At 43.2% G+C, this 14,711-nt stretch overlaps 1 pseudogene; it reads left to right on the plus strand.

The window, feature by feature from the left end:
* Nucleotides 1–3,313: 3,313 nt before the first annotated feature.
* Nucleotides 3,314–13,882, plus strand: LOC100352231 (succinate--CoA ligase [ADP-forming] subunit beta, mitochondrial pseudogene; annotated as a pseudogene).
* The last annotated feature ends 829 nt before the right edge of the window (nucleotides 13,883–14,711 follow it).

Consider the following 14,711-nt stretch of genomic DNA (forward strand, 5'->3'; position numbering starts at 1 on the left):
TTTCTGGCTGCATAGGTCTGTAGAACTTCCTATTCATAGTCATGGTCTGGGCTTTCAGTCTTGTCTGAAAAAACAGTAATAAGATTAAGAGAGAATAAGTTTTGAGTGGATTGCATGGCCCTCCAGGAATAATGCTTGGTGTTTTAAAAGGTGATTGTTAACCAGAGGCTTCCTTTTAAGGATAGCAGTTTTATCAGATTATGAGCGGTACACACTATTAGATTTTCATCCTAAGGTCTGTTTAGTGGTTTCAGTGATTAAGAGGCAAAGGACTCAGAGGCAGGATGACTACCTCTTGGTTACTAGATCAAGTTCTTCACTAAGATCCCCAACAGGTTAGTGAGCTGGTTCCTTACACTGATTCAACAACCCTAAAGCCATCTAAAAGATGTAACATGTAGATTGAAGACTTTGCTCACTGGGAGGCTTAAAGCTGGGGCCTTGCATGAGGCCTGTTTAAGATGAATGAAGGCCTGTGGTACCTCTGGGCCTCTTGTCAAAATATGGGTCCCTGCCATCTGGGTATCTTTTATCAGTCAATACAAAGGAATGGGCTATTCCCCATGTACAGAAATCCAGAGTGGACAGCATCCTGTGATTCCCAGGAAGCCTCTATGCTATTTAAGGATTTTATGAAATGGAAAGGTAGCTATGGGCTTCATTCTACCTTCTCCCAGTGCCTGAGTTCCTTCAGATAAGGTTAAGCTTAGATACTTTACAGAAGGCTGGAAGAGTTGGTCTTTAAATTTTGAGACTTTATAGCCTCTTTTCGCCAGAAAGTTAAGAAGGGCCTTATAGCCCAATTGCGGAGGAAAACATTAAGCACATACTGTAGAACAGTGACCTATGAATGAAAAAATTCCAACAAGTGTTGGAATTTTGGACAAGTGCCTTGTCCAAACAAACAGTCTCTGAAAGCTTGCAACAATACAATCCAAGTTAATTGAGTGGATTGAGTTTAGGAGTCCTCAAAAGCAAACAAATATTGAGAGTTGTGTTGTAAAAGTATACAAAAAGAGGTATCCTTTAATCCACGACTGCAAACCATTTTGTCCCTCCTGGAATTTGGGATGGTAAAATGTAAGGGTTAGGGACCAATGGGTGAATGGGGATCACAGCCTCATTAATGAGACAGAAATCTTGTACATTCACCATTTGGTTTTTGAACTCCCATGATTGTAGTGTTACAGAAACTACTGCATGGTTTTACAAGTTCCTGTTACTGGCCGGTGCCGCGGCTCACTAGGCTAATCCTCCACCTGTGGGGCCGGCACACCGGGTTCCAGTCCAGGTCGGTGAGCCGGATTCTGTGCTGGTTTCCCCTCTTCCAGTCCAGCTCTCTGCTGTGGCCCAGGGTGCGCTGGCCACAGTGGCCATTGGGGGGTGAACCAATGGTAAAAGGAAAGCCTTTCTCTCTCTCTCACTGTCCACTCTGCCTGTCAAAAAGAAAAAAGAAGAAGAAGTTCCTGTTACTTTAACTTCTCTATTATGGCTTTTAACTCATGCCAGGTCTTTGCTTTTAAGGTATATTGTTTTTGATAGGGGAAACAGGAGGAATCCTTAAGATGAATCTGCACTGGTTAGACAGTTATTTCTCAGCCAGTCTCCTTTAGTTGCCCAAACCTCTGGATTAATGTACCAGAGACATGAAGATGGTAGTTTCCATCCAGGCTAAGAGATTTTTCCTTGATAGGATCAGGAAGGCATGTGTAAAAATCAAGCTATCCCAGTTAGAGTTTAGAGGCTGGGTGAAGTATCTAACTAAAATTTTTCCTTAGATCTGTCTCATGGTCACATAAAGGAAGAAGGGAGATCTAGATTTGAGAGGACAGAAATGTGGCTCGAGCATCTATGAAGTCAACTTCTTTCCATTTAACAGGACCACCTGGAGCTCCTGAGTGCCAATTGTTTGGGTGATAGCGGCTTGTAGAAGAAGTCCCAGGCAGCTAGCATTGTGGCACAGCAGGTTAAGCCTCCACTTGTGATGCTGGCATCCCATATGGACACCGGTTCAAGTCCCAGCTGCTCCACTTCCAATCCAGCTCTCTGCTAATATGCCTGAGAAAGTAGCAGAAGATGGCTCAAGTCCTTGGGTCCCTGCACCCATGTGGGGGACTCAGGTGAATCTCCTTGCTCCTGGCTTCAGACCAGGTCAGCTTTGGCCGTTGGGGCTATCTGGGGAGCGAACCAGTAGAACCTCTCCTTCTCCCTCCCCCTCTCCTTTCCCTTTTTAACTCTCAAATAAATAAATAAATATTTCCCAAAAAAGCAGTAGCAGCAGCAACCCTGGGCCCATTCAGTCCAATTGAGTCATCCAAGAAGGAGGCCTGACCCCAGTGGCCTTGATTTCCAAAGCAGCCAATCCCCAGGGCCACTGGAGTTTTCTACAGCTACAGGAATTGGACACTTCTTGAAGTATCCCACCTGATGACAGCCATAGCACTGAGGCTACTACCAGAGCTGCAACCTTTTCCTTTATCCCTCTATCTCACTGAGTCTCCTCATGGTCCCAACTGTAAAACACCAAAATGGCAAACTTCAGGAAAATTTTCTAAGGTACTCTTGGGTTCAATAGCTAGGTTCTAAAGCTTTCTCCTATATCTGAAGCTGATCAAATAATGAAAACTGTCTGGCCCTTGGGATATAGGAACATATGTTCAACCAAAGCTTCTTTTTTTTTCCCTTAAGATTTATTTATTTATTTGAAAGGCAGAGTTACAGAGAGGCAGAGGCAGAGAGAGAGAGAGAGAGAGAGAGAGAGGTATTCCATCCCGATTCACCCCCCAAATGGCCACAATGGCCAGAGCTGGGCTGATCTGAAGCCAGGAGCCAGGAGCTTCCTCTGGGTCTTCCACACAGGTGCAGGGGCCCAAGGACTTGGGTCATCTGCTGCTGCTTTCCCAAGCCACAGCATAAAGCTGGATTGGAAGTGGAGCAGCCAGGACTCAAATAAGCACCCATATGGGATGCAGGCACAGCAGGCAGCAGCTTTACCCACCATGCCACAGAGCCGGCCCTCTCAGACTTCCTAGAAAGGCTGAGTGATTCCCAGGGTCTTGGTCTTTCACAGATGGAGTAATTTAAGGGTGTGGTCTTTATCTCATGCATTCAAGTAGGCTGTTCTTTGAGCTAGCTGTTGTCTAAATTGGCATTTGCAAGCAAGTAAACCTGTTTTTTTTTTCTTTAAGGTCTGAGGGTCAAAACAATCTCAGTGCCCAAAAATGCATTATAAAGAGACGCCTGCTGAAGATGGTTTCCCATCTCAAATAAGAGGAAAAGAAACAAAGTCTTCTCCAAGGTTCACCTCTAACCACTTGCAGCATCACTCAAGTTCCTGGGCTGTGGGAGCATAGTATCCTGCAGCACACTGCAGGGAGAGGTCACAGAACAGTAGTGTCCTTGCCTATACTTCAACTCTGCCCTTGATTACCTGAGATTCTTGATCCTGTAGATCATGGATGCATGTGTGATCCAACACTCACAGTTGAGGAGGGTTAAGCCAACAGGAGAAGTTGCCTTTACCTGTGCCTAACTTTGACCCTCCCTCCTGCCTCCCTTTCCTTCAGACCTGATGTAACCAACTTCTGAAGACATCCCGCCCACATCCATATATCTGAAACCTGGCTCTCTGGAGGACCAAATACATGATTCTCCTCAGGATTATATTCTGTAGGCTTGAATCTCTTACACTATATACCTTGGCCTAACTGCTCTATGAGACCCCTGGGCCCAAATGTTTCATCCTCCTGACAGTTTAGACTTCCCTTTTTGAACTTTGTGTAATTTGGTAATGCCCAGTTATTTAATGTTTAGCTTTCCTGTGCTTTTGTCAGTCCCCCTTTTAAAACATCTGGCCTATTCACTGAACCTGACTGCTTAGGCAGGATAATAACACCATTTGCCTTTCTTTTTCCTTTCTCTTCAGCTAGCTACAGCCACACACCCAGAATGACATGCATGCACACCTGTCTCATGTATATCAGCCAGCTCCCTGTCCTGGATGTGTGTGTCCCACCCAGGGGGTAGAGACTCTCCATGAGTGCATCACCCCCACAACTATATGGACCACAACATCCCCCTTCCAGGAGTTTTAACTCTTAGTGCCAGAATGCATGAGGTAGGGGAGGGTTGTGAGCAAGGATGGGAATTCAGGGGGAAAGGCAGCCAACTCCCTGTCTCAGTGCTCTAGTCAGATGCTGAAGGCAGGGGAGAGAGAATAAGTTCCCATTAGCCATAGGCAGCTCCACGATGCTATGCTCCCAATAGCCCAGGAATTTGAGTGATGCTTCAAGTGGTTAAAGGCAGAAACTTAGGGATACTTTGTTTCCTTTCTTCTTATTTGGCATGACAAAACCATCATCATACAACCAAGATAACATGCAGAACAAGGTATCTGATATAAAGCCACAGGGAATGGGTCTTCTCTAGAACCATGTCTCTTTGACTGTGGAGTATAAAGCATGAGACTTTTATACAAGAACGTGTATGACATCATTTTAAATTAACTCAAACAGTTATTCTCTATCCTGCTTGAGAGCATTATCTTTTGAGAGTCCCAGGGATCCAACTAGAAGGTTCAATCTCAAAAGATTGAGTTTAGAGCTGTAAATCTACAGAACTGTCAGAGGTTTAAAACATTTGGTCAATGTAAAAGAAGTAATAATCCATAATCCATTTAACTTGAGATTTTAACCAAAGTTGTTGGCCAGATCTAATCAGAGTTATGGTTATCACTGAAACATTTAAAAATATGCAGACAATATTAACTCCTTAAAGATTCATTTCTTTCAAACAATAGAGAATCAGATCATCTTGTCAGGAGCTGAAGAAAAAAAAGTCATCAAAGTCTAAACTGCAGAAAAGGAAGAAAAAAATCTACCAGGTTAAAAAGAGTTAATGGGGGCCAGCGCCGTGGCTCAATAATCCTCACCTAGCGGTGCCGGCACACGGGGTTCTAGTCCCGGTCGGGGTGCCAGATTCTGTCCCGGTTGCCCCTCTTCCAGGCCAGCTCTCTGCTGTGGCCCAGGAGTGAAGTGGAGGATGGCCCAAGTGCTTGGGCCCTGCACCCCATAGGAGACCAGGAGAAGCACCTGGCTCCTGCCATCGGATCAGCGCGGTGCACCGGCTGCAGCGCGCCGGCCGCGGCGGCCATTGGAGGGTGAACCAACAGCAAAGGAAGACCTTTCTCTCTCTCTCTCTCTCTCTCTCTCTCTCTCTCTCACCGTCCACTCTGCCTGTAAAAAAAAAAAAAAAAAAAAAAAAAAAAAAAAAAAGAGTTAATGGGTTAAGGTCTCTCTCTTAGATGGGGAACCTGTCTGCCCTTCTCACTTCCTGCCATTTGAGACTAAGTGAGGGGGGTAGGAAAGAGAAAGTGAGGAATACAGATTCTGTCCAACATCCTAACAGGCAACTGAAGTCTGGATCTGATCAGAGTCTTCAAGCAACACTGGGGAGCTGCCCAAAACAGAAACCTTGAATTAGTCTGAGATCTTACTTTCATGTATTGGGTGAATTTTCACAAAAGGAAACTGAGGCAGATCAAGGCCACAACACCACTGCCATGAGTACAGTGCTGTGGCACAGTGAGTTAAGCCTTTGCTTAAAGTGCTGGCATCCCACATAGGCACCAGAGTTTGTGTCCCAGCTGCTCCTCTTCCAATCCAGCTCTCTGCTAATGGCCTGGGAAAGCTGTGGAGGAGGGCCCAAGTGCTTAGGCTCCTGTACCCATATGGGATACATGGAAGAAGCTCCTGGCTCCTGGCTTCAGAGTGGCTCAACTCTGGCCACTGCAGCCATCTGGGGAGTGAACTAGTGGATGGAATAATACCTCTCTGTGTCTCCACCTCTCTTTCTCTGTAACTCTGCCTCTCAAGTAAATGGATAAATATTTTTAAAAAAAGAAAGTCACTGGGCTTAGATCACTCATACCCTGCCCTGAATAAATCTTCTATTAACTTTTTCTTAAAAAAAATTACCGGTGCCAAAAGGTGGAGAGATGAGTCAAGTCTTCACCAGCAAGCCTTCTCTCTGAGTCTTTAAAGCCAGCATCTGTGCTAATTACCTTTAACTACTGATAGAGTCCCAGTATTCTTAGTTGATAGTGGACAATGGAGCAGAACAAGGATCTCTGAAATAACAAACAGAGGCAGTCTGTCTTTACTCAGCCTTCCAAGGATCCCAGCTGGGACCCTAAGAAATGAATCTGTGGTTACTAAGTATTTTTCTCTGCTCAGTCCGTGTCTCATGTTCCTGAAGAAGGAGCCAGTGTCAAGAGAAGTCCCTGAAGAAGTGAGCTATTGAGGGCTGATTGTCTAGGGGTTTTTATGGGATGCTATAAGATGGAAAGATCTCATGATTGGTTTGGGAAAAAGGATGGTTTTGATCAGTTAATTGGGTGAACGTTTCAATCAAGACTTTATTTTTGTCTTTATTAAGACAAAAAAAAAAACACATGAAACTTCCCCCACAAGATGCATAATTCTCATTACCTACATCAGTTACAACAGCACAGAAAACCTTAGTTACAAGATCTAGCACATGACATCAACATTCTTCACACAAGTCGGATGCCCGACTTTCCTCAGGTCCTCTGAGATTCATCTCCAGAGAGTGGGGAGGGGTCCACTGGTCCCTGTATACATAGCCAGGCATCTCTATTATCTGTACAGCAGCAGTTCTCTTACACTGATCTGTATGTGATTTGGGCATGTTTCAAAATCTATCCCATGTCCTGTTCTAATTGTTCCACATGGGTGCAGCCTAACTCTTGTGCACAATCTTTGTTAGGCCTAGAGTCGACTATGATCCCAGTATTGACCGTCTTCAATCTTTACCTGTGTTTCTCTCTGTTAAACTGCTGATTTTCCTGCTGTTTCATATTGTTCTCCTTGTATGATAGAGCGATGAATGAGCTCTTAATTGCTCTCCTCCAAAACTGCCATTGCTTTTGGCAACAACCTATGGCATTGGATTCTCCACTGTTCTAAATAGTTTCAGTCCCCTCAAATAATCATGGCCAACTTTGTCCTGTGGCCAGTCCATCTTGCCTTTCTCTCTCCTGGGCAGAAAATTGCTACTGCACATGTCCCAGGAGATCAACAGCAGTCTACATCTCCCGAAATGACACATCCCTGTTACCTGCAACCACTGATGGGGTGGTGACCTTTTGTCTTCTTGGCTTGGCCCTCCCAGTGTGAATGCTCCATTTTATAAGTAAGGTAGGGGATGGGAATGATTAGAGACTGGTGTTCTCTGCCTGAGTAGAATGTCCACACTGCAGTGTGGCCTGAGAGACCAATCATGTCCTCTCTACATCTACCCATAATAGAGCTTCATCTACCTATAATAGAGCTGCTGCAAACACTAGAGTCTGAAGGGAATGGAAAAGGACATGAGAAACAACAGATGCCCCTGGTGAATCTACAGCCCTAGACAAGGCGCTAGGGTCAATGGAGCCTTTGTTCTTTTGCACCAACTTGTATTAGATGTCTTAGAGTGGTGTCCTTAAGATAGATCTTGAGGAGAGAAGAGAGCAGCACCTGACTTAAGTGCTATAGATTGTCACAATTCTTTTTTTTTTAAACTTTTATTTAGTAAATATAATTTTCCAAAGTACAGTTTATAGATTACAATGGCTTTTTCCCCCTCATAACTTCAGATTGTCACAGTTCTTACTGAGATTTTATAGAATTTCATGAATTAATGTTTCTCCACTTGCTGAATGCCCTCAGGATATTTCCAGAGAGAGTAATGATTTTATTTAATGCTTTTCTTCAGTTAAACCATTGTTGATTTAGGATTGAATCCACTGTGATCGTCTTTCCTCTAGTCTAAAAGTCATTCACTAAATATTTTGCCTTCTTAGCTTCATATATATTTTTAAAGATTTTTTTATTAATTTGAAAGAATTACAAAGAGACATAGATCTTTCATACACTAGCCCACTCCCCAAATAGCCACAATGGCTAGGTCTGGGCCAGGCAGAAGCCAGCAGCCAAAAACTCCATCTGGTTCTCCCACATAGATGCAGGGACCCAAGAACTTGGTCATCTTCAGCTGCTTTCCCTAGTGTTATCAAAGTTTAACTGTAAGTGGAGCAGCTGGTATTCAAGCTAGCACTCATCTGGGAAGCTGGCATTGCAGGCCATGGCTTAACCTGCTGCACCACAATACCAGCTTCATAGCTTCATATTTTTTGAGAAATAAAGTTCTGTATGACAATATTATAAAGCAAGATTTGAATGAATCTAAGGAACTATAACAACCAAGCTCAAAATGTCAGCCTTGATTAGATCTTTATTTTAAAACCAAATAACTACATAAAGGCACTTTAGGGACAATAGGAAGAATATGAAAATGAACTGAAAAACAGGTAATATTAGAAAAGTATAGTCTATTTTATTGGATACAATGATACTATACTTATTTACAGAGGTGTCCTTAGTCAGTATATATGCACTATTTAGTAATTTATGCTGTCTAGTAATACATGCATAAAGAATCATATCTGCAAATAGTTTGAGTATATGTGCATATAATTTTTCAATTTTTCTATATTTGGATATTTTTAGTATATGTGCTGCCGAAGCAAGCACTATATTTTGATATTTTTATAACATTCTGAAACAAAATGGAAATTGTGAACACTGCCTAAATTCTGTTTCCTTTCCCTTCCATTAGTAGTGCATGGAAGTTCTCATTTGTCAATACAATGGATATTAAAACGAGTCTCATTGTATCTTTCATTGCCTATTCCTACATGTATGTGTGTTTGAGCATATTTTTCTGTGATTTCATGATCTGGAAATTAAACTGTAAGTCACTTTTGAGGATAATTTATCAATATATTTTAAATTTTCAAGTATTTATATCCTATGACCTCAGGAATTCTCTCATTATTTACCCTAAAGAAAAAAATAATCATTCATATATACATAGAATAAACCAGTAAGTATTCTCATTGCAGTATAATTTGCAACTAGGAAAAAAATTGTAATCAACATTACTGACCATTAGAAATGACTTGACAAAGTAGTAACACTCCTATTGTGAATTCACTTGCACCAGCATGTTTCATAATTGTATTAAATGCCCAAAACTAATAAAAAATGTTCAACCTTTTAAAACAGCTAAAGACATTTACTTGGCAGGAAAGCTACCATGATCACAAAGGTGGTTTTTCTTTTTCTTTTTTTTTTATCTTTTTTTTTTCTTTTTTTAGTGGGAGGTAAAATAGCAAGGTTTATTAGGGAAGGGACATCTGTAAGGACGTAAGGACGGATGTGCACCTCTCCAGACAGGACCTGAGAGAGTGGGGGGGGGTGGGGGGTGGAAGTTACATGGTTGAGTGGAGAGATTACACCTGGCCAGACCAGGTGGGCGGCTCAGCAGAGAGGCAGAGGGCTGACCGCCCAGTCCAGTTGAGGCCGGGGGTTTTAAGGAGATGGGTCTTGCTTCCCCACCTCTGCTCCTCTTGGAACAAAGGGTTTTTTGGATGTAAATAGAAAAACTTCTCTCTTGAAGGTCTGAAACAAAGGACTTTATGGATGCAAATATTATCAGACTGGAGGAAGGGAGCAGGGTGTTTGAGATGCAGATACTGGGCTTCACCTGAGAGACTGTGGAAGTTTTGTCAGGCAGAAGTGGTGGGGACCCCCTCACCTGGCAGGTTATCAGGTGGAAGGGGGCAGGGCAGGGCAGGGCAGGATGTGAATACCAGGCTGCCCCTGAAAACACCATCAGGATGACCTTGAGATGCAGCATATGCTGGACATAGATGTCTTCTCTCTAGGCCTTCCTGTCACACACACATAAGCTCATAACTGACTTCCTACCTAACATTCCCCCCTCAAGAGGTAATACCCAAAATTCTTCTTTGGGATTATGGATGGAGTTCCGTTTTCTGTAACTTTTTCAAAGCTGGCATATGGGCATTGAGGGGGATTTGGGTATTTCCTCTTGCTATCTGTCTTATGGTGTGCGACAGTGGCCTTGGAAAGACTGTGCTGCTCGGTCCAGAGGGCTGCTCAGGTCGTCCAATGGAATGGGCTGGAAGCCTTGTCTGATGACCACTTGGAGTTCAACAGCTTTTAGTCTCCCCTTCCAGCGCCGATGTGTGGACTCAGAGCCCTGGGCGTCCCTCCTCTCCCCGCTGGTGTCTGTGTCACATCTGACAAAGGTGGTTTTTCCAATGAAAGACTTATCCACTGGACTCAGATATGGGAAACTCAACTGTATAATTTGTGGTAGTGTAGGATGGCTTTCTTGAGCTCCCGTTTATAAGCAATGCTCTAAAACTGTGAATTCAACCATCTCTCATCAAGGCTTCTGGAGAAGGGTCAGAAACTGTCCTTACACCACTTCTACTATGGCTACCTTCACAATTCATTTTATTCTAGTGATATCTTCAGTATATGAATGAAGATACCAGAGTAAAGGTGGCAATTTAACCCAGTTCATCAGAGTATAAAATGAATGGACATACAGAGATAGCTGGATCTGACTGTGGATGGTGGATGAGATTGGGAATTACAGTTCTGAAAGGACTAGTACACAGGGAAGGTATGTCCCTCAGGATCCTCCAGAGAAATAAAATGAATTGTATACATAGATATGTAAATGATTAGATGAAAGGTGGAGATAGAGAGGGAGAAAGAGACAGAGAGAGATGAGATTATAGCAGGGGCTTGTGCTGTGGCATAGCGGGTAAAGGCGCCACCTGCAGGGCCAGCATCCCTATGAGCACCAGTTCGAGTCCTTGCTGCTCCACTTCCAATCCAGCTCTCCGCTATGGCCTGGTAAAGCAGTGGAAGATGGCCCAAGTCCTTGGGTCCCTGCACCCGCATGAGAAACCCTGAGGAAGCTCCTGGCTCCTGGCTTTGGATTGGCAAAGCTCTGGCCGTTTTGGCCATCTTGGGACAGAACAAGCAGATGGAAGACCTCTCTCTCTCTCCTTGACTCTCTGTAGCTCTGCCTTTCAAGTAAATAAATAAATCTCGAGAGAAAGAGAGAGAGAGTGTGTGTTAGAGATTATATAAGTGTTTGTTAAAAGGAAATGAATCACATGATTGTGGAGACTGACAAGATCTGTCATCTCAAGAGAGCTGATAGTGAGCTCCATTTGTAAAACCGGTAAGCTCGAGAACCAGAGAGAGCCAAAGTTACAGTCTGATTCTGAAAGCAAGAAAACATTAATGTCCCAGTTCACAGGCAGTCAGGCAGGACTTATTCTCTTCCTCAGATAAGAGTCACCATTTTGTTCTAGTCAGGCCTTCAACTGACTGGAAGCAGCCTACTCCACAAAGCAGAGCAGTGTGCTTTATTTAGTTTACCAATTTAAATATTAATTTCACCCAAATGGTAATCCTGATGGTAATCCTCCGAATAATGTTTGACCAAGTAACTAAGCACCCACATACTGGCTCGGTCAAGTCAACACACAAAATTAATCATCAGTACACAAAGTGCGGACGCACAATTGGTGCGAACTTGCCTTTCCGCGCGGGTTCCATTTACCCAGGGGTTGACCAGGTGACTGCTCACCGGAACTCCAGATGACTCCTAAGAAGTTGGAAACTACTGGCTCCAAAGGACTCTTTCTGACTGCCCAGTAGGACGCAAAGACGCTGCCTGTGGCAAGTCATCACTACTCCTACCTTCACGCCGGCCACTGCCCTCGCAACTGCACCAGGGCTTTCACAGCGCGCGCAGGAAGTGACGTGGCTGCGGCAGGAAGTGACGTGGGCCGCGCGCCCACAGAGCTGTGCGTGAGCTGGCACGGTGCCCTAAGGCAAGCTGATCCGCTCACTCTGCTTTGTGTGGTGTCGGTACCTGAAAGGTTTTGAAACCTTGTGTTTCTTCCAAAGATAGCGTGCCAAGAGTTTCGTTTTAACCAGGGCGGGCCACTTACTGTTGCACTTTGAACATCATCCACTTTGAGATTCTTCCGAACCACGCGTTTATAAGGCTTGTGCTCTTAAAACCTCTGAATTCCTGCTCATTCTTTTTCCTTGTTTCCTTGAATGACCATCTTCTTCGCTACAGTGAACTCATTCTCACTATAGCTCAAAAAAGTGAGGTTCCAGTGCAAGGACAAATCATGTACAAAGAAACATCGCAGTGTTAAAAACTGATTAACGAGTACTTAACAAACGACTTTTGGGAGGAAATAGGACTAATCAACACATTGTGATAAAATGAGTTAGTTACCTATTTGAGAAGAAAGATTGTTTTTAGATGTTGACACACAGTGTCCCAGATAGAATTAAAAAATAAAACACGGGGTCAGCGCTGTGTAGTAGCGGGTAAAGCCGCTGCCTACAGTGCCAGTATCCCATATGGACACCGGTTCGAGTCCCGGCTGCTCCACTTCCCATCCATCTCTCTGCTATAGCCTGGGAAAGCAGTACAAGATGGCCCAAGTCCTTGCTTCCCTGCACCTAAGTGCATGGGAGACCTGGAGGAAGTTTCTGGATCCTGGTTTCCGATCAGCACAGCACTGGCCATTGCAGCCAACTGGGGAGTGAACCAGCAGATGGAAGACCTCTCTCTCTCTCTCTCTCTTTCTCTCTCTCTCTCTCTGCCTCTCCTCTCTCTGTGTGACTCTGACTTTCAAGTAAATAAACACAAATAAATCCCAGCTCAATTAATGAGTTAAATATGGAAGTTCTGGATTGTTTAATAACCATGGACTCCAGGTGTGGTAGCAGCAGCAAAGGAATCTTTCACTACACAAATGCATGAGTATGGAACTGTTGCAAGCTGATGTCTCTATTCCCAAAGGATCTGTGGCAAAGCCACCATATGAACCTTAAGCAATTGCCAAAAAATTAGGTTGAAAAGATGTGTAGAGGAAACGGATTATTTGAAAGTGGCCTCAAAGGAGGAGTAAAAATAGTTTTCAGAAGAAGCACAAGCTGTTTCCTCACAAATAATTGGGGAAAAGCTGCTTACCAAGGGCAGACTATGGATTAAGTTTTGATCTGTGAGCAGAAAATATCCCAAGGGAGAATACTACTTTGAAATAACAATGGAAAGGTCATTTCAAGATCCTGTATCAACTGGACGTTCACAAGGTGGTGTCAATATGAAGATGTTGCTGCTGAGAGACTCCTGACAGAATAAAGAATTTATTGATATTATAGAAGGAATCAAAAAAAAAAAGCTGTCTGGCTTGCACAGAAAATGGGATTTCCACCTAACATTGTGGATTCTGCAACAGAAAACATGGTCAAGTTTTATAACCTTTCTCTGAAATATGCAACCATGGTAGAAATAAATCCAATGGTGGAAGGTTCAGATGGAGCTGTGCTGTGTATGGATACAATGATTAATTTTGATTCTAATTCTGCCTATCATCGAAAGAAAAACTTTGATCTGCAGGACTGGACCCAAGAAGATGAGATGCAGGTATGGCAGATCTCAATGACACTGGCATCAATAGAAATATAGGATTCCTAGTAAATGATGCTGGTTTGGTTAAGGCCACAAAGGATATAATAAAACTTCATGGAGGGACGCCAGCCAACTGTATTGATGGTGATGGTGGTGCCACAGTCCATCAAATAACAGAAGCATTTAATCTTATCACTTCAGATAAAAGATACTATCTATTTTGGTTAACATAATGAAGGAATCATGTGATGTGATGTTATTGCATGATATATAGTCATGGCAATAAAAGATTTGGAAATTAAAATACCTGTTGTGGCATGGTACAAACCATATGGTTTAATGATGCTAAGGGAATGATAGCAGGCAGTGGACTTAAAATTCTTGCTTTGATGACTTGGATTAAGCTGCTAGGATCATTGTAAAGCTGTCTGAAGTAGTGATTTTAGCCAAGCAAGGCCAAGTGGATGTGAAATTTCAATTGCCAGTTTGATCTGGGAACCTAATGTATGGCTGAAGGTCGTAAATGTGTTAGAATTGTTAAGAATACTGTGTTCTGTGTTCTTTTGCTTTTTTTAATGTGTAGAGATTGTAATTAACATCTAGCCACACAAACTTTTTTTTTTAACTTTTATTTAATGAATATAAACTTACAAAGTACAGCTTATGGATTACAATGGCTCCCCCTCCCCGAAATTCCCTCCCACCCACAACCCTCCCCTTTCCCTCTCCCTCCCCCCTTCCATTCACATCAAGATTCATTTTCAATTCTCTTTATTTACAGAAGATCAGTTTAGCATACATTAAGTAAAGATTTCAACAGTTTGCTCCCACAGAGAAACACAAAGTGAACAATACTGTTTGAGCACTAGTTATAGCATTAAATCACAATGTACAGCACACTAAGGACAGAGATCCTACATGAGGAGTAAGTGCACAGTGACTCCTGTTGTTGACTTAACAAATTGACACTCTTGTTTATGGCATCAGTAATCACCCTAGGCTCTTGTCATGAGCTGCCAAGGCTATGGAAACCCCCTGAGTTCACTGACTCTGATCATATTTAGACAAGGCCATGGTCAAAGTGGAAGTTCTCTCCTCCCTTCAGAGAAAGGTACCTCCTTCTTTGATGACCTGTTCTTTTCACTGGGATCTCACTCACGGAGATCTTCCATGTAGGGTGGGTTGGTTGTGTTTTTTGTTTGTTTGTTTGTTTGTTTGTTTTTTTGCCAGAGTGTTTTGGCTTTCCATGCCTGTAATACTCTCATGGGCTTTTCAGCCAGATCCGCATGCCTTAAGGGCTGATTCTGAGGGCCACACAA

Source organism: Oryctolagus cuniculus, chromosome 2, assembly GCF_051225735.1.
Source record: "Oryctolagus cuniculus isolate XC-2025 breed Fujian yellow rabbit chromosome 2, ASM5122573v1, whole genome shotgun sequence".
Lineage (NCBI taxonomy): Eukaryota > Metazoa > Chordata > Mammalia > Lagomorpha > Leporidae > Oryctolagus > Oryctolagus cuniculus.